Genomic DNA, 24,806 nt, shown 5'->3' on the forward strand with positions numbered 1-24,806 from the left:
CTGGCACGGGCATGCATGCTGGCCAACATGTCTTTTGGTTACTGCCGTGCATTCACACATGCTGATCAGCTGGCTGGTGCTCATGCTCACGCCGGAAAACAGAAGGCCAGCTCTTCCGGTTTCTGGCACTGCCGCACGCACAAAGACCAGCTGTTCGTCATGTGCAAATGCGCGCTAGAAACCTGGAAGAGGAACAGGCAACCCTGCATGTGCTAGGCAACATGGCTCCACATGCCACTTCGGACATGTGTGCCATAGGTTCGCCATCACAGGTATAGGTTTTCCTGCCTGAGCAGGGGGTTGGATTAGAAGACCTCCAAGGTCCCTTCCAACTCTATTATTCATAAAAACTACAATAGGACTGCCTGCCGTCCATGACGATCTTGAGTCCTGAGACTTTTAAAAGGTAATTTTTATATGAGAGGAGGAAATACATGAGGCTTGTGATCCTAACTATGTTGAATTGCAATAAATGCAAATATAAATCAATGTGACTCAAATTTAGTTATTATCCTGACTCCATCTATCACTCCAGGATGGTCTTCAGCCCAGTTTTGTTGTATGATTGGTGGTCTAGGATAAAAAGGAATAAGTGTCCCCATGATATGGACTCCCTTAATCACATTTATTCCTATCTACACATACTTGACCTGCCATTTTCTAGGAATCAAGCAGCTCAGAATTAGACCCGTCTTCCCGACCATCTCTCTGAAGCAGCTTATTCAATCCCTGCCAGAGGTGTAAACATCACCAATTCTAATAGCCAAATTTGTTTGTAAACTGGAATATAAATCAGGGATGGAGCCCAATCTATGGTTGTGACTGCTGATCTGTTGGGTCCCAGGAGCAGTACAGAACTGATATATTTATACCATAATGTTGGAAGAAATGTCCATCTGGGTTCAGTCCCAAGTGGGGGAAAAGACACTGGAAACATGGAGGCTGTTTAGAAAGATGGTTTAATGGTGGACAGGATTGCATGGCTTGAGCTCCTGAGCAGAAAGAAAAGGGGAGGGAAGATGCTGAGAGTGCCCTGGTTTTATGTCCTCTCTGGGTCCCCAGAGCTTCCCATTCCTGTGTAAGAAATGCATTTTGATTGGTAGTCAGACTCCCAGGTGGGGGTCTTAGCTAACTTTGTAGGCTGTCCTACAGTCCACAAGCTTGTTTGTGTTCTGGCTGATGTAATCTTCCCAGATGCCATGTGGTGAGTTTCTGTTTGCTAGATGGGTCTGCCTGAATGAGGTAGATCTTTGTTATGTAGAATACACTGGCTCAGGCCTTAATGGCCCATTGACAAAGGTAGGAGGGGGCAGAAAGCTGCAAGGAGCTGCTTTGTCTTTAAAAAACATGTTTTCTCCTTTTCTCATCCAGGGAAATATAATATACTGCCTTTTTAATATTTCCCAAAATGTTTCATTTTTCTAGAAGAGGGAGGGATGGGTGCTAACATCCTACATATAAGTGTAACTTAATAAACTTCCAACAAATATACAAGTTCTAGAGCTGTCTAAGAGGGTATTTTTCTGGATCTCTTCTGAACCTTTAATTCTTGATTCTTAGGACCTCTGTGAGTTAAGTAATCAGGGGAGATGCTAGAGGCAATATCTCTTAGGATAAAAGGATGGCTGAGCTAAGCTAATACTTTGGATTGAAAACAACTATATTCACTTTGGTTCAATGAATTTCGCTTCCTGTATTGTATCAGAAGCAGGGAAAGAAGAGATCTACATAGTTCAGATCTGATAGGCGTATTCCCAGTTCCTTGAAAGGGCACAAGGATGAAAAAGGCTTCCAATTCCAGCACTATTAGTGATTCTATCACCTGCTTCTCTCTTCTGAGAAACTCACAGCTCCTTGAATCTTTTTATCTATTGATAGAGACATTCCTTATCTCTCTGTCAGAAAGCACTCCCATTTTACCCTGCCAGAATTCAAAGTTTTCCCAAAGAGAAAAGTCTAAACATTTTGGGGAAGTTGAAAAGGTGGTACAGTTGAGTCTTTTCTTAGGCACAAAGCCTGATTTAGATAAATCCATGGATGGCAGGGCAAAGAAAACAATTCCTATTAAACATGATCACTAAAGAATACTCCATATTCAAGACACCACATCTCTTAACTGGCAGAAGCTGGATGTAAGTAACACAGCATAACTATATGTGGCTGGGTTCCCAAGTTGGATATTTCCAAGGATTTGAACCGCAGCACCAATGACCAACAATGGCAGTCTAAAATTCAGTTTGTGGGTACCTTATAACCAGTAGTGGGATTCAATTTTTTTTACTACCAGTTCCGTGGGCGTGGCTTGGTGGGTGTGGCAGGGGAAGGATACTGCAAAATTCCCATTCCCACTCCACTAATCTGCTTTTTCCTATGTAGGGCAACAAAAGAAGACCTAGAACCGGTCAGAACCGGCTGAATACCACCTCTGCATTGTAACTCATAAGGCATTGATGGATTCTGGATAGAAACACAGTAGTGATCAATATGGACCTTGATTTAATTTAGTTAGACTGCTTTTTAAAGATCTCTGTCTAAAGCTCCTCGGAACCAGCTTATAATTTTTATAGCCCATTGAGGCACTACAGCTATTTTTTTTCGAATGTGTGGAAGATCAAGCCATGTCTTTGCATCTTTGGATCATTGAGCAAACAGCAAGAGAGAGATGAGAGAAAGGTCTTCCCAAACTGTCCTTTTCTCTGTTTCTCACCTACTCGAATAACCTTGGTGCTTAAGAGAAAAATCACTTCCTGCCAATCCCCCTCTCTTCAAGATGTGGTTTAAGCAGAAGACTTTTCTCTCCTTGTGTATTTCATAATAAATCATATATAATGAATGTCTGCCTATACATTTCAGCTAAGACAGCTACACTATGAGCATTGTCTTTCTAATGAGACCTTCTACATTTAATTATTCAATATTCTTTCTACACTTAGCTAAATTCAGTAGCATATCTTCTCACAAGACTCCTGTTGAATTCAAATACCCAACTTGATGAGGGGAGCTTAGTCCAGGGGGACTAAGCAATGTTGTTCTTAAATATAAAGGAGATCAGCAGACAAGACAACCATCTGCCCTATTGCACTGTATGGCACTGAATGCTGGGTATCAACAACAGGCACCGAAAGCCATTTCCATGCCATGGAAATGCAAACGCTCCATTGGATATCGGGCATCTCCTTTCTTAAACACATCACAAATGACATCATTCAACAACATTTTGGTGTGGCACCAATTAGAGAAAAGATGAGAGAAGGCTGGCTCCATTGGTATGGACAGGTCCAGAGAGCAGCACCTTCCACCATGGCCAAGACTGCCTACCAAGTAGACGTCAATGACTGGTGACCTTGCAGGAGTCCAAAACAGAGATGGCAATACACCATCTACAAAGATATGCAAGCCATGGACCTGCATCCTGGAGATGCAGCTAGTTGTGAAAAATGGTGTTCAATAATCTGAAAAGCAGACCCCGCACCTGTGGGAATATGCTACGATTACGAAGGAAGAAGATGAAGATGAAGATGAAGAAGAAGAAGAAGAAGAAGAAGAAGAAGAAGAAGAAGAAGAAGAAGAAGCATTATTTAAGAACTTTCAGGGAAGGAGATCTCAAAGGAAATACGGCTTACTCTAGAGCACATGGAAGAAGGATAAAGGCTATTTCAGAATTCACTTTCATCCGTATGAAGATCCCTGAAACCTCAGTAAACAAACAGTTGGCAATATGCTTTATTTACACAGGAATTAATCGCCTTTAGCTTAGAACAAAAATGAATAAATGTAGCTCCACTGCAAATTAAAATTATTTATTTTTACAGCCAAAAATAAGAACCTTAGTTGGCTTACATACTGTTAGATAAGCAAGCACCAGAGATGTCCTGAATTACTCATTTTAGAAACAAAAATCAGAGAAGGTAAAACGCTACCATGCACAATGAGGCAGCATAAATTTCCCTTGTATATTTTGTACAGCAAAAGGTGTTGATTCAGATCTTTGTATGCCTATTTAAGGAGAGGACTGAAAATGACCTTGATTCAAGTTGTTGGTAACTTGCCAGGCAAAGTAGACAATATGGAGCTGGATGGATGATAAGAGCAATATAAATCTTATCCCAAATCACATCACTCTTTTGGCTGAATCACATATTATTTCAGATTCCAAGCCAAGCGATAATCATTTCCCTTTTATACACCATGAGCCCACATGCAAAGCCACTTCATACATTTAGTTTTTAGTAATTAGACTATAACTATTTTCTGTATAATTTAAAAGTAAGTGATGCATTAACATTATCAAAGCTAAAGCTGCATCTCAATCACAGTCCACAATGAAAGCCCTTCAGATGCTGCCATCAATGGATTAAAAATAGGATATACCAGTACATAAAATAAATGTCACATATAAGTGGTTTGTGTGTGTGTGTGTGTGTGTGTACTTGTTTGGCAATTTCCAGTTAAACATTCACTCGGGCAAAGTCTTAGTTTGTCTCTATGTGCCAATCTGTAGCACTTTGGCTATAACTCTGTGGTAATTTCATGAAAGGTATTTTCCTGTGAACATTAGCATAACTTTTCTTTTCTTTTCCCTTTCTGGATAGGAAGGCCAATTTGAGAGGGAGATGACTGATTATTTTTCTCTGACAGTGTCTGAAATTGCATTGCATTGGATGCCAAATGGCATAAAGAAAAAGGTAAAGGTTCCCCTCGCATGTAAGTGCTAGTCATTCCCAACACTAGGGGGCAGTGTGCATCTCCGTTTTAAAGCTGAAGAGCCAGGGCTGTCCGAAGACGTCTCTGTGGTCATATGACTGGCATGACTCAATGCCGAAGGCACACAGAACTCTGTTACCTTCCCACCAAAGGTGGTCCCTATTTTTCTACTTGCATTTTTACATGCTTTCGAACTGCTAGGTTGGCAGAAGCTGGGACAAGTAATGGGAGCTCACTCCATTAACCGGCGCTAGGGATCAACAAGCTCAGCGTCTTAGTCACTGAGCCACCGCATCTCCTGCCAAATGGCATAGCTGCCAAGAAATGACACTTAAAAAGAAGGAAGCCAGAACACCGAAGAGGAGAAATTTTACCCCAAAGCAATCTTTGGAGAAATTCTCTGAGAAACATTAAACAAAATGGTAACTCTCAAGTGGACATGCAACCAAATTTTAGGTATTTGTACTGCTGTCCAATCAAAGCCCAGTTAAATGATAAATAGTGCAAGCTCATCTCTGGTTTTTTGGCCAGCAACGGTTAGCACCTGGACAGCAGAGACTCTCATAATAGGTTTCCTTATGATGCTGAGATGTATTTTATTTCCATTTAAAGCACCTCCAAATTTGTGTTTATCATGTTGCCGTATTCATATGGTTTTATTTTTTAAAATGTTTATTTTTCGTCCTTTTTTCATTTGTCTATCATTTGTAAGTCTCTTAAATACCTTTAGTTAAGTTAACTAATTAGTCAGCTAACCCTAACTAGGGCATACAAAACCTTTGCCAGACCAATTATTGAATACAGCTCGTCTGCCTGGAATCCACACTACTTATCGGACATTAATACAATTGAGCAGGTCCAGAAGTATTTCACGAGAAGAGTACTCCACTCCTTTGCTCACTATAGAATTCCTTATGCCACTAGGCTTGAAATTTTGGGCTTGGACAACCTGGAACTACCCCGTCTACGGTTCAACCTAAGCATAGTAAACGAAATTGTCTGCTACAATGTCCTACCTGTCAATGACTACTTCAGCTTCAACCTCAATAATACATGGGCAAACAAGAGATACAAACTCAAGGTAAATCACTCCAAACTCGATTGCAGGAAATACAGCTTCAGCAACAGAGTGGTCAACGCCTGGAATGCTCTACCTGACTCCATTGTTACATCCTCAAATCCCCACAGCTTCAACCTTAAACTGTCTACCGTGGACCTCACCCCATTCCTAAGAGGTCCGTAAAGGGGGCATGCATAAGTGCACCAGCCTGCCTACCATCCCTGTCCTACTGTCCCCATTTATTTGTACTCATTTCCTTTGTTCATGTCCATGTTTAGACGTATACCTGTTATCTTGTACATGCTTGACAAATTAAATAAATAAACAAAAATAAACAAAGTTTCCTGGAAATTGGGGAAATTTAGGGGTCTGTTTTCAGCTATTTGCAATCCAGAGATTTGATTGTGTTTGTATAGCTTTAACTCAGCAAAAGGGATGTGTTAGCATGGCACATCCTCCTATGTACTCTTAAAAATTTGGAGGACAAGGAGGAGATAACAGTTGTGCAAAAGGACTCCTTAGCGACTGATACCTATAAGTCCTTTAGGGATTAAGTCTATACAACCTGGATAAATCTGTAGGTGTAAAGTGAGCCAAGGCCCAGTTTAGCACCATAAAGATGCAGAATGTTAATTAAGGAATCTGTGATTTGCCAATGAAAGCACAGCAAGGCATCTCTCTGCCTGATCAAAGGCTCAACTTTCTGATGGGATCTTAAAGTGCAGGAGCCATGAAATTGCTTTTCATTCCCCCACCCCACCCCCCAAAAACAAACAAACAAACCCAGAAAGAAAGAACACACAGTACAATGAGGAGAGGTAAAGCATGTCTTGAAGGACTACAACTGCAATGAGGGCAAGGCTGAAGGAGAGGACTCACTAGAGTCAGTGAAGCTGAGAAAGAAATAATCAACATCTTGCTTCATGAATATGTAGTGTCTTTAAGATTGTCCTTGAAAGGAACTGGGAAGGAAGTTAACCAAGGTAGCAAGCTTATCTGTGCTTATTTGAAAATAAGGTCCAGGCTACACATGAATCAAAGAAAGGAAAAAAAAACGGTCTTGTCAGATTGTCAATTATTTTGTAGCAGATTATCTTGTAGCAGAACTGGACAATTTTCAGACTTGTATTTTTAATAAAGCATATAAAATTCAGACAGAAGAATCCTGTCATAATTTGCACTCTCGCTCCTTCCTCTTTTTTATATAACAATCCAAGGCCTACCTTAAGGAACTCCTAGACTTCTCAATAAAGTCTTGTCTTTGGTATATAGTGATAGAGAAGTGGCATCTTTCTATTATTCCCATAAATCATGGGGAAATGCTACCGGTTTGGACCGATTCGCTCGAACCGGTAGTAAAAATGCTACCTGGTCACCCGAACTGGTAGTAAAAAAAATCTACTGGTTCAGGTGAACTGGTTTTTCCAACAATCAGCTGTGATGCACATTTTATATTAGTGGTGGGTTCCTACCGGTTCGGACTGTTTCAGCCGAACAGGTAGTGGTTTGGTGGCTTGGGTCGCCAGAACTGTCAGTGACCCAGGCCTGCCACGCCCTCGAACTGGTTCCCCGGTCGGCACTGTTAGTGCCGCCATCTTGTTTTCCAGTTCTGTGCACGCAGAACAATTTTAAGGGCTTATTTCAGTACATGAACTCAAAAGCCCGATTGGGCTTATTATCTGGGAAGGTCTTATTTTCAGGGAAACAGGGTAGCACTTTTCTGTTTTTCTTTCTTTAAATTCACATGGATTTTACTCTGTAAAAAATCTCAATAAAATCAATTTTAAAAAAGAAAAGAAAACAATAACCACCCCAAATACTAGAAGGAGGCAAACACCAGCCACTTCTATACTGCTACACATACTTATCTAAAAGGTCACCAGCTTGATTTTATGCCACCTTCACCTGTCTCATCTAAGATCAACTCTTAACTAGCTTTTGCATTTTTCCATTATTATTTTGAATGGCAGATCCATTGCAGCAGTGTGCTATGAGAGGTGGCTTTGCCCTTCACTTATAATAGACTACTGTTCTTGAATTCCCAGTTCTTGGGGCCTCTGATTATGCTGTTGCAGCGAAGGCCAAAGCTGGTCAGCTGGATTGCCCTCTGCCAGAAGACTGAGTGATCAGGTTGCCTGAGGTAAGGTCATTTTAAAAACGCCATCGCACATTTTTTTCCATTATTTTTATTGCCCTTGCTCTGAGGAATACAAAGTCCTGAGGATTTTCCAAATTAAGCTGGTATGATAGGAAAGGAAGCACAAAACAGGGCTGACCTCCACAATCAGACAAACCCTCCCCCCAAAACATATTAGTTCTTCAAAGGACTTAATTGTTGTTATTGTGAAACCTAGCATAGTCCCAATGCCCATTTCTATTCAGAGAAATTGCAGTGGGAATTAGCCGTTCAGCAGAGAGATGGTATTGGCGGTGGGGGTGGGTGGGTGGGGAACTGTCTCTGTGTCTAGTTGTTTTGGCATGCAATGCCCTGTAGTGGCATCCTGAGGGAAGAAGTTGAAACAGTTTCTGTCTAGGATGTGCGGGGTCTGTAGATATTTTCTCAGCCCTCTTTCTAGCTTGTGCAGTATATATGATATATTTGCATCATGCCAGAATTAAACTGTGAACCAGAATTAACACTTTGCTTTTGTTTATCAAATTAAATATGCTGTTCTGGCCCGCCAGTGGATCTGGCAGCAGATTTGGACATTGAGGAGGTTTGGGAGGAACATGGGCCGGTCCTGAAGTCCGGGGAAGGCTCTGACAAGGGCTCTGCATCGGAGGCAGAGATGGGGCCAAGGCTATCTGGCAGTTCTCAGCTGTCTTTGGGGTCAGACATCAGTGAGGCAGACAAACAGCTGGAACCTGTTCCCAGTGTGTGCATATCCAGAGTTGCCAAATGAAAGGAACAGCTGAGGAACAAAGGCCGAATTGGGAGTAAAGTCACAGGTGGACGGTGAATGGCCCCTCCCATAGGGAATAAAAGAGGAGAGAAAGGGGAGGGGTGTTTGCAGGAGACAATTAGTTCATTCCTGCATTCTTGTCAAGTATTGCAACATCTGGAAGATATCCGCCTAGCCACTCTCCAAGCCTGATGAAGGTCTGTAACAGAACTATCTTGAAAGACTGAGGGCCGTGACTTTGCTGGAGAGGAATTTACTGTTAATTAAATAAAAGGGGTTTTTTGGGACGAGGACTCGGCTTCGTGCTGCTGGGGAAGCCTAGGTCAGAACATGTGCATCTATGTAGTATGTGAAGGGTATTAACTATCATTGGGTATATGCATTCACTGAAAGAGGTTAAGATTAATGTTTGTGGGTGGCACTTTTTCTTTGCCTCCATTTTTTCTTATTTATGTTTTAGCATTTTAATTTTGCTAAACTTGCTGTGTTAATTTCGTGTATTTGTTTTTATATACAACAAAAGCAGCAAGCCTTTTATATCCATACAAATGAAAAGACTTACAAATTCCCAACGGAAGAATGGATACTAGTGAAGTTAATGGAATTGGCAGAGATGACAAAATTCACTGCTTTGATTAAAGCCTTTGTCTGTATCTACTTAGAAACCACTTTGGGACATTTCGCTTGAAAACTTTTTAACTTTGGAATTTGACAATTACAATCTGTTTATGAGTAACTTGTATCTACACGAAAGAAAATTGGAAATTACTCTTTTTCTCTCTTTTTTCTGCATTTCCAATTTCTTTTTTTCTTTGACTCCCCATATTTTTCCCTTTAAAGTTTTTCTGTTTTATCTTATTTTGAAACTTAACAACATTTTGGACCATATCTATTTTTTAAAATACATATCCTCTCTCTTTCTCTCTGAGAGTCAGCCAGTTTGGGATAGTGATTAAAGCATCAGACTAGAGACCGATAGGATGTGAGTTCCAGTGCCATCTTAGGCACAAAGCCAGCTAGCTCACCTTGTGCCAATCACTTTTTCTCAGCCCTAGGAAGGAAGCAATGGCAAACTAACTCTGAAGGACCTTGCCAAGAAAACTGCAGAGACTTATCCTTATATTCATTAGGGGTCAAAAACTGACTTGAAGAGCTATTATACACATGCATATGTGCGCACGCACTTCAAGTAACGATGCAGTGGTGATTTTAATATCAAGTAATTTAGCTTAAGACTGAATGCTTTATTATGTAACCGTTACTGGGGCGGACAATGACATGAACGACATCTATGCAAGCTGATAATTTGCTTGGTAGACATTTTTTGTATGTTTCCTTCAAATTAAGACATTTTTGAAATGGAGAATGTTACCTAATGTTACTTAATGTTACTTAAAATCTAGTCCATTTCATCATTTCACCACTTTACAGCTTACTTGTCATATGTTAATATTTCTGAAATCATATATATTATTCCCTTCACTCTTACTCTCAGGCTTTATTTTTGCAGTTTGACATGTTTACATTTCTAAGAAAAATGGCACTTTTAGCTCACAATTTGGCTCCACAACAGAGCTGTTAGATTCATAAAAGGCCTATTTCTATTTATGTTCTCCATTGATATGTTAGAATCAGTTCTCAAATGAGATCAGGAAATTGCATCTATGCATAGTTGCCAAATGAACATTTCAAAAATGAAATACTGCTGTAGATACTGTACCAGCTCTGAGCATTTCCACACATTTCTATTTCTTTCCCCAAATCTTCAAAAAGCAATTTGAAACTAACCCACAATTATCTTTATTTCTGCCAATTCCAAAATTCAAGGCAAACAGAAAGCATAATGAATCAATACATGTTCATCCCTCACCCACCCACCCTTTCAGCTGGTCAAAAGAACAATATGAAGAACATAATCCAATAGAGGTCCTAATTTCCAAGTTACAAATAATTGAACAAAAGACCATCACCTCCACTCTTGACAGGTAAACCTAGGAAGGAACAAGAATCATTTGGATTTCAGCAAAGAACTTTATTGTTGGTAGGGTAAAATAACAAAATCTTGAAAGTCTCTTAAAATGCTTCTCTGAATAAACTTATATCTAGTTGTAATTTAGATGGAGTTATTCTGATTCCCTTCCTCATACTTTCCCCTTCCTCTGGAATAATGAGTATCCATTTTCTATAATGGTCCAACTTTCTGCTGTAATGGCTTTGCTACTTCTCCAGTTCCCATGATCTTGGCTCAAGACTCCATCACAACATTTTATAAGGATGACCTAAACTAAACTCATAGTGCCACTCATTCATATTTTTCACCAAAGATATTTCTAGGCCTCTAGAACCATGGCACTACTGCAAGCTACTTCTACTGACTGCCAGCTGCCAGCAGTTTTGCAGTTCGATTCTCACTGACTCAAAGTCGACTCAGTCTTCCATCCTTCTGAAGTTGGTAAAATGAGGACCCAGATTGTTGGGGGCAATAGGCTGACTTGGTAAATGGCTTAGAGAGGGCTGTAAAGCACTGTGAAATGGTATATAAGTCTAAGTGCTATTGCTATGCATTATTCAGTCTGGTTTACAAATTAAACTGTAAAAAAAAATTCTTCAAAGTTTTCCTAGCCATGTTCCCATCTTTCCTTTGTGACATTTAACACACAAACACCCTCCATGAGTAGTGGATGAGTAATTGTAACATGTTATTCCATCAGACTCAAATAAAAATCTTCCCCTAATCTTTTGTGATTATGATAAATCAGCACTGTTCACTGGTTTGACAGCTGTAAGGGGAAACAGGCTTATTTTAACTCAATGACAATGATTTAGAACAGTTTAAATTTATATATATATATATGCCCTTTGTTATGTTGTGTCATATATACTGTTGATGGTAAGGTTATTTTTTTTTCTTTTGGCATTCTCTAAAATGACCAGTTCCCTACTTTTGTGTATCTATTTTTATGTACTGTAGTCCAAAAGGTTCACTTATAGAATTAGGAGGCTGGAAATGTTTTCTAGTTTTATTAAGAAAAATATACAGTATATACAATACCAAAAGGGTTTTCCTTAGCTTGAGTTTGTTTTCTGAACTGCCTCTGGCAGTTTTTCTGTGTGCCTAAGGCAGCAGCAAATGAAGAATGTGTGTAATTAATGATGACTGAAATAATTAAGGTTGGCTTAAAGTGATGGCTGGAATACAAGAAACAAAGCTGCCACTAGCGATGGACATCCACTTTGCCACTCCAGTAGCTACCACATCCATCTAATCAATGAGTATAGCTGAATCAAATGGTAAAATTTGAGCTGGCAAAATAGACTGTTCCTCTTCTGGTTACTAAGAGGAGTCACAATTCTTCTTGACCTAACCCATCTCCTATCGAGTAGAAAACTAATACAAACTGATGTTGCCCGATATGTTTCCCCTCCCCCACTTGAAATAAGGGTGGACAATCTGGGCCTGCAGGCAGCATAAAGTCACCAGCCTCCTGGAAATGCAATTTAGCCAATTTTCAGGATTATCTTATTTCCCACACAATTCACCTCCAATATCTGTATATGATCTAACATGGGGCTAAATTTTTCTTTGCAAATTTCCTTTCAACTTCAAACCAGAGGTGGTATTCAGCAGGTTCTGACCAGTTCTGGAGAACCAGTAGTGGAAATTTTGAGTAGTTTGGAGAACCAGTAAATATCACCTCTGACCTGCCCTGCCCCCATCTATTCTCTGCCTCCCGAGTCCCAGCTGATTGGGACCGAATGGGGATTTTGCAGTATCCTTCCCCTGCCACCCCCACCAAGCCACCCCCCATCAAGCCACGCCCACAGAACTGGTAGTAAAAAAATTGAATCCCACAACTGCTTCAAACCATTCTGGGAGGTTTCTTCTTAAGGACTTCTTAGGGTGAAAATGGAAACAGGTTGCTTCTCAAAGGGTTTAACTCCCACTCTTAGCCTTAAAAATGCAGAAAAGAGCCAGAAATAAGATCTGTATCAGGGTTCCAAGTAACACTCCCAACGAAAGAAGACTCCAAGGCTTCTTCTTTTACTAGAGATGTCATATTGGCACATCTGGGAAAACCCAAATCTGAAAGTTTCCAGGTTTTCCCCAATCAAATGAAAGTTCAAGCACCTGCCCATCACATGGTCCAATCAGGCACCATCCCACCTGGATATGCCTCCCAGTCACCTCATTGCAGCTGCAGGACGAGGTGGCCTTGACTCTGAAAAAGGAATGTTATTCTGACTATATCTCACCCATACTCCATACAATCCCCCCTCCCAATTTCCCACAGTAGAAAATGTGGCAGGCTTGAAGGCCCAAATGTAAAAGATGGCTTCCAGGTCTGACAATCTGACTTTTCTAGTGATGTGACATACATCCTTTCATTGAGACAGCAAGTTATGGTTCCTAGATGGTATAAAGTTACCTAATCCCTGTTCTGAAGGAAAAGGATTCAAATCAGAGATGGGTTCCTACTAGTTCGGACCAGTTTGTCCAAACCAGTAGTGGTATGTTGGCTGGGTCGCTGGAATCGGCAGCGACCTAGGCTTGCCATGCCCCCAAACTGGTTCTCCGGGTGGCACCATAGGCGCCGCCATCTTGTTTTTCGCTTCTACACCTGCACAGAACAATTTTTATTGGACTGTGCATGCACGCACAGCACGCCCACAAGCAAACCAGCAGTTCAAATGTAACACAGTTACCTGGACTTTTAGGCTTCATCGTTAGCTTTTTAGCCTGGGAATTGAGGCCTCTTTTTATGTTTAGGAAACCATTTTTCCCCTCTGAACCAAGACCATTTGAAGTACAAAGAGCTAGTCTGTTCAGAGCAATTGGTGTGTATTCTGAAGTCCATTGTAAGAAAGGAAGGGATGTGACCCATAAATTCGCCACTTGTGGAATGTTATCTGGAATCAATGTCTTCTATTATTTGATTTGTTGCTTCATGATGTACCTAAAATATCTAATATATTGAATGTATGTAATTCTATATAATAACTTTACCTCTTATAAACACCTTTTGCTTTGCCTGAAGTACTTCTGGTTTGTGAAGTAGGAGGTTGTGGTGAAAAGGCCACTTTACAAAGATATTGAGCGTTCTCTCTCAGAGTTAGGGACAAGGGTTTTTTTTCAGCTGCAAGCCACTCAGGTGCTTGAGTTTCAAAGGCAACAACATTTATTAAATCACAACCTCTTATAATCAGCCTGAAATTTGAGAGATAAACACTGAATACCTTTGCAAAGAGGCTTTTCCATCCATTTCTGTAATGCAAATCACATGTACTTCAGGCATGGTGAAATTCTTTTTTTTTTTTTACTACCGGTTCTGTGGGCATGGCTTAGTGGGCGTGGTGTGGCTTGGTGGGCATGGCTTGGTGTGCGTGGCAGGGGAAGGATACTGCAAAATCTCCATTCCCACCCTACTCTGGGGACAGTCAGAGGTGGCATTTGCCAGTTCTCCAAACGACTCAAAATTTCCACTACCGGTTCTCCAGAACCTGTCAGAAACTGCTGGATTTCACCCCTGACTTCAGGCAAAGAAAGGAGCATTTTATTAAATGTGTGTGTGGGGTTAGGTTTTATACATTGAATGAAACATTTGATATATGTGGTATGTCAGAAAGCAACAAATCATACAATAAAGGACATTGATTAGACACGAGAAAAGACATACACCCTTACAATATGTTGCTTCTCCTCCTTTGCCATCTGGTCTTGTTTCCTTAACACTTGCAAAACTCAAGGGCTTCAGAAGATGCCCTTATGGTTTGACTGAAGGTCGTTGAAAGGGTTAGATTTTGCACATCAAAGGTTAATGGTTTTGGAAAGATTTCTCAGAGTTCAAAAAGAGGCATGGGTGCTCTGCTAAAATGCTAACATCTCCTTTATTAAAACAGTAATAATAAAGCCTGAAAATCCAGGAAACAAGTCCATAACTTGATAGGCTTCAGTTAGTACCATGTTACTGAAATATCACTTGTTAACTAATGATTGAGGCATAGCCAATACACCGTTTTCCTTTAAAAAAAAAGAAATTAAGTTTTAATGGCAAAACAGTGCTGCTTCTGGGCATCTAATGATTAAAACAGTGCAATCCAACCACATCACAGAACTAAAATAACTGGATCATTAATCATAAAAATCACAGCAGAATTTAATCACAGTTTCAAAAGATCTAGACAATATTTTTTTTAAAAAAATTGCCAGAGGCTAAACAGGTTTAAGAACCAGGTAAATTGTCCTGGAAAAGCCATTTCAAAAACTAGATAAACCTTGACTGACTGATTCAGCGTCAGAAATGGCAGCAGCTATAAAAGTATGGGCATTCACTATATGAATGTCATGATGTCATCCCCCTCTCCAAAATCACAATAAATGCTAAACTGACCCCTTTCCGTTTCATGTTATTGTCAATGTTCACTTCCTCATCTGTCAATCCTCCTTTCAAGGACCCACTCTACTCAATTCATACATCTTCCCATTCCTTTTCAAATAATCCCCCAGCGTGCTTCCATACCCAAGTGCACATTTCGAGTTAACATCCTTCTGACACTTGTAATTTCTTGTGATCCTGTGTAAGATAACAAAGGTTTCAAGCCAGAGGCTCTGCCATTGATTTGGCTCTTTCACCTGCTTGCTAGCCTGCCAAAGAAGGTGACTTGTAATCAACTTTCTTTATGCACTTCCACACCACCACTAAAAACGCCCAAAGGGTTTTACTGGTTACACTCCGGTAGGAATCAGTTTGCTGTATTTAAGCACAGTGAATTAGCGCTGTAAGAATAGCCTAGATCAGGGGTTGGCAAACACTCAAAGAGCCACAAAGGTCCTAAACAGAAGCCCCCGTTCAATTCTGGAGCCGACCAGAAGTTCAGTTCCCCCTTCAGAGAGTCTCCTTCTAGCACGGCATCCTTTTTCCTCTACCGGTTGTAACTGAAAGCCCTATCAATTGTGCCACCGACCAGTGACAGGGGGCCACAGCAGAGGGATGAAAGAGCCACATGCGGCTCTGGAGCTGCGGATTGCTGACCCCTGCTCAGTCTGAGAATAATTTGTCAAATCTGATGAGCCTTTTCACCTCCATTTAATTAGTACATGACATACCTACCGATCTCCATGATTTCCTGCATGCTATCTAACTTGATGACTTTGTCTGGATATTGTTTGCTCACCTCCAGACTGCTACCAATGTTAAATTCATCTGACATTTAAACTGAAGCCTTAGACTTTTCCACATGAATGAGTAATTTTATCAGCATACGTAAATTGTGAATTCAGATTGGGATGAGCAGTTATTTCCAGCTGTCCATGAAAAATATCTTCCGATCTTTGCAGAAATCACTTGTAAATCACAGTCATTATTTGCTAGTAATTTGCTAGTAGTTTGGTGTTACTGCCAAGGGTCACTTGAGGAATGGAGCTACATATGCAAAAGTGACATGTATGGTTCCACGAAGACCTATTCTCCGAAATATTTCTTCTTGACTTGTTTTAATAGCCCATTTGGAGAAAATGCCAAATCAGGAGGTGGATGGAGAATATTCAGCAGTGTGATAGAGTTCAAATATTTTTGCAGCCAGATTTTATTTACCTCTAAAATATGCAAAAACATTCTCCTTGTTAACAAAAAATGTCTTCAAAGTTTTAAAAAAGCTTGAGACTCACTTGCATCTACACATACTTCAGCCTTAGCATTGGACATAAAGCCCATATTTATCCTCTTTGTTACCTAAGTCTGGTTTTGAATCTTGCTTATAAAGGACTTTTCAAATTGATAAGTGACAGCCACCTTCTGCTTCTTATCATGGTCCAGAAACTCTGCTGGACCTTCCTTTTGACCAAATTGGGTACAATGGCTTCTACCATCCTAGTGGGGAACTGCACAAATATCCTTCTTCACATCCTATGTATGTCCTTGTGGGATAGTTTCAATGTAATCCTTGAGCCATATACTCCTTTGCTATTGTCCCTATAGACAATCCCAAGAAACTTTAATTTACTTTATGCTAAAAAAAAATCCTGGTGGAGACCACAACTTCTATGTCAGTGTTACAATGGTTGCCCTAATTAAATCATGAGACTTAAGCCAAACTTCAAAAGAAATCCAGTTATTTATTAGGAGCTTTGTGTCCGCACATTCACAAGTGAAGCCCCACATAATTTACACCCCAATCATGACTTTTCATAGTTGAAAAGGCTTTTGTCACTCTTTCCTAAACACAGATTGGACTTCAAGCAGTGTGTAACCTACTTAGATTCATCATGCAAATATTTTAGGTATTTTGGATATATCAATATACCTTTGTATTTTTGTTCCAAACTAAAACAAATTTCATGACACTGGTATAAGAAAAAGAATATTTCACCAATTTTGGAAGAGCAGAATTGTTACCCACATACGGTAACTGCCTTACACAAAGTTGCTGTATGCTGTATGCTGTCTCATAGAAGCTTTTCAGCTCAAGGACTTAGACCAGGGGTGTCCAAACTTGGGAACTTTAAGACTTGTGGACTTCAATTCCCAGAATTCCACAGCCAGCCATGCTGGCTGTGGAATTCTGGGAGTTGAATTCCACAAGTCTTAAAGTTCCCAAGTTTGGATACCCCTGACTTAGACAGACATATTTCGCATTATTTGCCCCAAGGTTTGTAGCTGCAAAAACAAGAGGGTGTTACAAACTCTTTTCTCCATAAGCATTATTAGCTATTTCAATTTGACTACGTTTGTTCATAACACCCGGTCAGAGAAATAGCAGATGTGAATGACTGCTTTCTGTGCAAACTATCACACACAACTTGGCAACTTGCCTTGACTTGTAAACTCAGCACAATTCAATTTCTTAAACAGACTTCTCTAGAGGTGATAAAGAAAATTTAATTTGCTGTTGTTATTGCATCTGCAAATGTCTCACAAGTGAAACTGTTCTGGACTGTGAATGTACAAAGGGAGATTGAAACATCAACATGTGCCTGAAGGAAAATAATAGTAAATGGCTTTCAGGTTGTAGTAAAACAGAATCCTCACTCAAAGAACCACTTCTCTCCTCTTGTGGATGAATTTCTAAAAAAATATTATTTCACATCCAGCAGCTCCATTTGGAGAAAATTATGGATATGAAATGTTTCTGTATGTGAATGTGTATGTAAATTAAAAATTGCGTAATATGAATTTCAAGGTGAATATGAAGTTTCTTGTTCAGGATAAACTTCTTTACTGAAGATGGTAAATGAATTTTGAGAAAATAAATCTCAGACCCGTTCCACATATCTGTATCTGTTGGACAGATGGATGCATACTGTTACATACTTAGTTCATCTTTAATATTGTTGATGAAGATCCTAGTGCATCTGCCTAAAACCACATCATGACATACAAGAACAGCCCTTTTAGATCAGACTAAGGGCTACAATTACACATCACTTTGTTTCTTACTGTAGCCAACCAGATGCTACTGGGGTAAATAGAAGCTAGAGACATATATTTTTTCATGCAAATGTTATGTATGTACTTGTTTGTTTAATACTATTAATAATTTGCTCCATTCTGAATAGATTGGAGGAATACAACAAAGTTATAAGCCAAAATAATACAATTTTTTAAAACCACTGATAAACAATCAAAAACTTAATAAGTGCCCATTGATCAAATGACAAAACATCCATTGGAACAACATTGCTTTGGCTAGTTTATGAAATGCCAATATTGGATATGTTATCTTTACCTTGGGGAGAAGGTATCCAATAGAATTGAAAAGACCCATCATGTGGTCCACCCCCCATATGCCTTGCAAGGAGGGGGAACTTTAATAGACCCTCTAGACCCTGATATATTCTGCTGTTGCACCATAAAGGGTTTTAAAAGCTATAACCAGAGGTTTGAAATGGGCCAGTCAGTCTCCTGGCAAATAATGTAGCAGAGTAGATATTATCTTGCTAGTTGTTCCCAACTCTAGGGTTTGGTGCTCATCTCCATTTCAAAGCTGAAGAGCCAGCGCTGTCTGAAGACGTCTCCATGGTCATGTGGCTGGCATGACGCAACGGTGAAGGCGCATGGAACGCTGTTACCTCCCCACTAAAGGTGGTCCCTATTTTTCTACTTGCATTTTTATGTGCTTTCTAAATGCTATCAGTAGGTTGGCAGAAGCTTGGACAAGTAATTGGAGTTCACTCCATTACGCGGCACTAAGGATTCGAACTGCTGAACTGCTGACCTTTCTGATCGACAAGCTCAGCGTCTTAGCTACTGAGCCACCACAGCCCTCATTTTGGACTTATCGGGCTATCTTATCAGAAACCTTGCTAACACATCTTGTATCCTACCTCCAATTAGGGATTATTACAATAGATAACTGGGTCTTAATCATGACATTAGTTATTATTACTACAGCATCATGTTGGATCATAACCAATGCATCATCTGGGCCAAAACTCTCCAGGTTACAGCTTGCTATTTAAGTAGGACCTAACACTCTGTAGAAGCCCAAAATGAGAAATTGATTCCTTGGTTCAGGAACAATAATATCAGAAGCGATGTTATTGAATTGCCATGATGTTTATCTTGATAGGATTTAATAGCTTCTTCTGCCTCAATTAGACCCACTACCAGCCTTGCAGATAATAACCACAACCAGGTAAACTAATTCTAGATAAACTAATTCTTACATTAACAGAATCTTGAAAATAGGGAGGGTCCCTTCTGGGCTGCTTACATCATCCACATTTCTTCATCCCTCACAATTAGGATATCCTAATTGTGAGGGGTGAAGAAATGTGGATGATGTAAGCAGCCCAGAAGGGACCCTCCCTATTTTCAAGATTCTGTTGATTAGGCCATTTTATTTTATTTGACCATTTCCATGGCTGTATTTCTTTTCCCTGTCTCCCAAAGTCATTCACACATACTGTTATACCCACACACCAGTTTAGGATTTTAGCAGCATTTCTGGCTCAGCTCATAGTGGCAATGTGTAACCAGTTGTCATTACTAGCATTCTGATAATTGAGCCCTGTCCTCTGACAGTCATTTTTTTCAGTGGCACCACTGATAGCTTGCCTCTTACTCTCAATTCCCTTGCATTCCGTCTGAATTCATTTATCATTCAATTTCTTTATTTATCCTTTGGAATAATCTCTCCGGAACTCATGAGGTACCTACTATTACATCTTGTAGCCACATTCTGGGCCAGTCTCACCACCAAGACTTTCAATGTTGAGTCAGCAATTTTTAGTTTTGCCTTATTTTTCCTTCTCTCCACCTTTATACATTATTTCTTCCATTTATATCCTGCTGCAATCTTTTGACTCTTGGCAGCTCACATAACATAGGGAAAGTATTAAAACATCCATGAGACATTTCAAAATTGCAATGCAGTCGCTAAATCATAAAACCAGACACTGCCTAAGGGTGACAAAGATAAATATAAAAGATAAATATAAAAGATGGACTAGTACTGAACAGCACTGGGAACTTTCTTTGAAAAAGCTCGGGTTTTAACATGGAATTGAAAGTTATCAAGGAGAAGGCCAGACTGATCTCTTCCAAGAGATCCAAGATGTTGACTTGAATGCTAAGCCATAATTGCATTTTCAAGTTAAAAACCAAAATTTTAACCTGAAACTGCTGATAATGGGTGTCAGTTAATACATCGGTCACTGCATTCTACACCAATTGTAGTTTCTGAATTGTGTTTGAAGCAGTGGTGAAATTCATTTTTTTTACTACTGGTTCTGTGGGTGTGGCTTGGTGGGTGTGGTGTGGCTTGGTGGGCATGGCAGGGTAAGGATACTGCAAAATCTCCATTTCCACCCCACTCCAGGGGAAGAAAACTGCAAAATCTCCATTCCCACCCTACTCTGGAGCCAATCAGAGATGGCATTTGCTAGTTCTCCAAACTACTCAAAATTTCCGCTAATGGTTCTCTGAACTACTCAAAATTTCCACCATCAGTTCTCCAAAACCTGTCAGAACCTGCTGGATTTCACCCCTGGTTTGAAGGTAACCCTATATAAAGTCGAGGAGTTGTGAGTTACTTTAAGTGTGACCATGTCCTCTTTGACCTCTTGCAATTGATAGACTATCCAAAGCTGGACAAAGCCCTAACTGCTGTTATCACCTGTTGAGTCCAGAAGGAGCTCCAATTCAAAGGACCTGTGCCTGCCCACCCAACATTAACATTATTAACTATTAACTCTGTTAACACTGAGGTTAGTAGACAACCTGGGTGAACCAACAGAAACTCCTTCTTGCTGGGATGTAACTTCAATCTGTTTCTTTGTTGTTTATTTAAATGTATTAGCCACTCAACATCAGTGAATGTCCTCTTTATTCAGGCCTTACAGCCTCCAGGTATTGGGATAAGATGTCCACTGTGACCCCCTAGACAGGCAAAATGGGAATATGTAACTGGATATCATCCATAAATCAGGGTCTACCAAGTTGACATATTATCCTCCACTGCAGCAAACCAAAATCAAGATATCCTGTTAATAATGCTGGGTTTTTTTAATACTACTCCTTCATCTTCTTTTCCCTCTTGTATTAAGGTATAAGATATATGCACAGAAATATAACATGGCTGGCCTAGGATTTCAAGTAATTTTTCTTAGCAGGTCAACAGTTGCAGTCATAAAAATTATTATAATCCTTTTGGTCAACGCCCAGGCGTTAAAGCAACAGCTTCATAGCTGTGCTTGCAAATGATAAAATTTCTCTTTTGCAATGTTAAATGCTCTCATTCAGCACATTTCATGCCTTCTTTTCACTACACCGTTTCAAGCAAATTATCTTTTTGCTTCCTGCTAAACAGTATAATTTGCTTCCTGCACTCATGGCAGATGGCATGGTAAAAACACAATTTCCTGAATATAAGAGAGCATTACCACTTTCTCCACATGAAAGAAGCAAGTGGAAAGGGGAGAAGATAATTTCAAATGATGCCTGTCCACAGTAGAGGCAGATTGTCAGGGCAGTCAACCCCAGATCCTCCTCCTTTCACGCTTCCTTCAGGCTTTGACACCATAGAACCATGATGGGGAACCTATGGCACGTGTGCCTCAGATAAACACCAGGTCAAAAATTAGAGGAGAGGAATCATAATTGATCATTCTGGAGTAAAAGTGTATTATATTCTGAGACCAAAAGTGGCAGTTCAAGGTTTGCAATTGAAGTAGCTGCACAGTCTACTAGTGATCTGAGGCCACTGATTATCTTTGCTGAGGACAAACTGAGGTTGTTCAGTGTCTCCTTGCATTTTTGTTTGAGGTCAAATATGTTTTGATCAGACTCTGCTTAGTATAAAAAGGATTCCACAGACTTAAGAGTTTCCTGAAGCAATTGTTATTGTTTTCATGGTATTACTTGATCCTATTCTGATTCTGCTCGCTGCCACTCTATTTGTGGCTTCCTAACACATGTCTCCCATTGATCACCCAGGTGAAGTTGTTCTAGAGCAGTGGTGGCTAACCTTTTTGTCACTGTGTGCCAAAAGCGTGTGCGCATGTGTGCGCACCCATAATGCAACGAACGTGCAGACCCCCTCCCCGTGCCCTGTCCCCTGCAAATGTGTGCACAACTCCCCTGTGCACCCTGCCTCACACACATGCATGTGTGACCCTCCTGCACTCCTCCTGCCCCCATGCATGCGTGTGCATCTCCTGCATGTACCCCCCCTACACATGTGTGGTAGAGACCTGAAAACCAGTGGTTGATGGGTGGCACATGCGCATGTGCAGTGGAGCTGGGCTGGGGTGATGGCTGGCATGCCATCTGTGGCATGCACGCCATAGGTTTGTCATCACAGTTCTAGACTTTTCCCAGACCTTTAGCAATACTTTTCATGCTATTTGAATCCAACTGTGATAGAGTTCAATAACGAAGAATATTCGTTGCGTGTAGAAGTTTCCTGGCTCAAGTGCTGAACTTTGTACCACATTTTTCGGAGTATAAGACGCACCTTTTTCCCTCAAAAAAGAGGCTGAAAATCTGGGTGCGTCTTATACATTGAATACAGCTTTTTTTTGCCTCCCAAAACCCCTCCCCCTTTACCAAAATGGCCGTGCATAGCCTTTAGGCTTCCAGAGTGCTCCTGGGGGCTGGGGAGGTCTGAAATGAGCAAAAACCAGGCCGGTTTTTGCTCAATTTTGCCCCCTCCCCAGCCCTCAGGAGCACTCTTTAAGCCTCCTAAAGGTAATGCATGCCCTTTTTCGACAAACGGGCCCATTTTCATGAAAAACAGGCCATTTTTGGCTCGTTTTTGCCCCCCACCACCCAGGAGCACTCTACAAGCCTCCTAAAGGCTATTCATGCCCTTTTTTGAGAGGTCTGCAGAGTGCAAAAACTTTTTTTAAAATTTGCCTCTTCAAAATCTTTGTGCTTCTTATACTCTGAAAAATATGGTAGTTAAAAACTTGGAGCCACACACACAAAAAAAAAAAAGTAATACAAAAAGTGTATAAGGAGACCTTGAACATCTGCATTGTTCGGTCTACTTCCTACAGTAGTCTAATAAGCATACTTTCTTAATATGAATTCCTCACAATGGTTCTGAAAGGCAATCCTCTGAAAGAAGCATTATAAGCAATGCAGCTTCTTACCATGAGAGTAAATGCAAAGTAAAACAAAGCAGGGAACAATGAGCCCAAAGCTGTTTTGTTCAATAACGTGCCAGAGCTTATTAGGAAGGGGTTACAAGCTGCTTTCCAGCACACTTGTTCTGGAAGAGATAAGCTGACTAGTGGGAAATCAATCACTATGAATTTTGATAGCAGAGCCTGCTGAAGTAATTACTTCAAACATCAATAATCCTGTTCACCTGCTAGTGAAATTTTCAGTCCTGCTGAAGGTTAAATGAATGCCATGGGGCTCTTATGTATTTATTTCCCCATGTTTTGTTTCCCCTTTCTACCTTTTTTTCCTTGAAATCCACCCAAAAATTCTAATGAAATTTCACTGTCACAACATCTCTCTTTCGTTCTCAAGTTGTCACATACAGTAGCAACAACAAGACCACTTAGACTTATATTCTGCTTCATAGTCCTTTACAGCCTTACAGAGTCAACATATTACCTCCAACAAGCCGACCTCGGAAGGATGGAAGGCTGAGTCAACTGTGAGCCGCTCAGAATCAAATTGCTGGAGTGAGCAGTGAGTTAGCCTGCAATACTGCATTTTAACCATTTTGCCACCATGGCTCTTCTAGGTATGCTCAGAGTGTTGAAAACAGTCTCCTCCTGTCCTCTTCAAACACATTGCATATGAAATTATTTCAATTATTCTACCAGTCAAAGACAGCAACTACCTTAAATCCACAAGCCATCCAAACAGGTAACGCAGTGTAGGGGGCGGTAAAAGAAGCAAAGTGGTAAAAAAGAAGATGCAAACGAACATGTATAAGTTTCATGATGGTTAATATTAGCAATAGCCCTTAGACTTATATACCGCTTCATAGTGCTTTTACAGCCCTCTCTAAGTGGTTTATTGCTCCCAAAAATCTGGGCCTTCATTTTACCGACCTCGGAAGGATGGAAGGTTAGAAGACTGAGTCAACCTTGATTTGAACTGCCACGCTGCAGCTAGCAGTCAGTTGAAGTAGCCTGCAGTACTACATTCTAACCACTGCGCCACCTCGGCTCTTACAAATGTTATAATTAATACTGTCACACATTTTAAAATTAAAATAAAATAAAATAATAAACATCAAGTAAATGGCACTAAATAATACAATAATATTAATTTATATACATGCTGATTACCATCAATCAGCAACACGAAATTACTTTATAGTGCATTAATTTGAAGGTCCTTCCAATGCTGTTTTCTCCAACGGTCATGTTATGACCCAAAGTAGCCTAGTGGTAAATTGTACCAATTCATAACATGTCAACATTGTGACAGGCATCTGGTATCATCGTGAACATGTCAGTTGCAACATTTGCATGATGACATCCCCATGTGTATGTCACTCACTGCAGCTTCTGAGTTCTTTATTGAGAAGAAAGGAGATGAAGATCTTCAGTTACTAATTTCTAATGTAACTTGGAGAAAAGAAAAAGAAATAGAATTTCAAACAATCTTCTTCATTGTGAAATGTAGATTCTGTTTTCTCCCTTATGGCTGTTAGATGATAGTTATCTACTGTAT

The 24,806-nt window shown here is 40.2% G+C and overlaps 1 protein-coding gene across 2 annotated transcripts in view; it reads right to left on the reverse strand.

Annotated features, from left to right (window-relative positions):
- TMEM178B (transmembrane protein 178B) overlaps positions 1–24,806 on the reverse strand; it is a 363,015-nt gene that overhangs the window by 74,446 nt on the left and 263,763 nt on the right. The window lies entirely within an intron of this gene.

Source organism: Natrix helvetica (assembly GCF_964273705.1).
Source record: "Natrix helvetica genome assembly, chromosome: 6".
In the NCBI taxonomy this organism is placed as follows: domain Eukaryota; kingdom Metazoa; phylum Chordata; class Lepidosauria; order Squamata; family Natricidae; genus Natrix; species Natrix helvetica.